This window comes from Arachis duranensis, chromosome 10 (genome assembly GCF_000817695.3).
Source record: "Arachis duranensis cultivar V14167 chromosome 10, aradu.V14167.gnm2.J7QH, whole genome shotgun sequence".
Classification (NCBI taxonomy): Eukaryota; Viridiplantae; Streptophyta; class Magnoliopsida; order Fabales; family Fabaceae; genus Arachis; species Arachis duranensis.
The window spans coordinates 18,507,306-18,508,572 of record NC_029781.3 but is presented as its reverse complement, the minus strand read 5'-3'; positions in this window follow the sequence as shown (position 1 = coordinate 18,508,572).

The window sequence follows — 1,267 nt, the reverse complement described above, 5'->3', positions numbered from 1 at the left end:
GGATTGTTCGAGTATGGACAACTGACGGTTCATCTTGTTGCTCAGATTAGGTAGTTTTCTTTTCAAAAATCTTTTTCAAAAATTTTTCTTTTATTTTTCGTTTTTCCAAAAATATTTTCGAAAAAAAATAATAATAAAAATACAAAAAAAAATCATAAAATCATAAAAACCAAAATATTTTGTGTTTCTTGTTTGAGTCTTGAGTCAATTTTTAAGTTTGGTGTCAATTGCATTCTTTAAAAAATTTTTCTTGCATTTTTCAAAAATTTCATTCATTCATAGTGTTCTTCATGATCTTCAAGATGTTCTTGGTAAGTCTTCTTGTTTGATCTTGATGATTTCTTGTTTTGTGTTGTTTGTTGTTTTTCATATGCATTTTTCGTTTGTTAGAGTCCATGCATTAAAGATTTCTAAGTTTGGTGTCTTGCATGTTTTCTTCGCATCAAAAATTTTTCAAAATTATGTTCTTGATGTTCATCATGATCTTCAAAGTGTTCTTGGTGTTCATCTTGACATTCATAGTGTTCTTGCATGCATCTTGTGTTTTGATCCAAAATCTTTATGTTTTGGGTCATTTTTGTGTTTTTCTCTCTCATCATTAAAAATTCAAAAATAAAAAATATCTTTTCCTTATTTCTCTCAAATTTTCGAAAATTTGAGCTGACTTAGTCAAAAATTTTTAAAAACTTAGCTATTTCTTATAAGTCAAGTCAAAGTTTCAATTTTAAAAATCTTATCTTTTCAAAACTTTTTCAAAAATTAAATCTTTTCCTTTTTTTTATTAATTTTCGAAAAAAAATAAAATATTTTTCAAAATCTTTTTCTTATCTTTTATTCATGATTTTCAAAGGCTTTACTAACAATTAATGTGATTAATTCAAAAATTTAAAGTTTGTTACTTTCTTGTTAAGAAATGTTCAATCTTTAAATTCTAGAATCCTATCCTTTTAAGTTTCTTGTTAGTTAAGTAATTAATTTTAATTTTAAAATTAAATCTTTTTCAACCATATCTTATCTATCTTATCCTTTTATCTTATCTTTTTCAAAATTTTATCTTTTTCAATTTTGATTTCAAAATATCTTATCTTATCTTATCTTCTTATCTTTTCAAATTTGATTTAATATCTTTGTAAACTAACTATTTGACTTTTTGTTAGTTTCATATCTTTTTCAAAACCAACTAACTACCTATCCCTCTCTAATTTTTGAAAATACCTCTCTCTTTTTCAAAAATTCTTTTTAATTGTTTTAAATTTTAATTTTAATC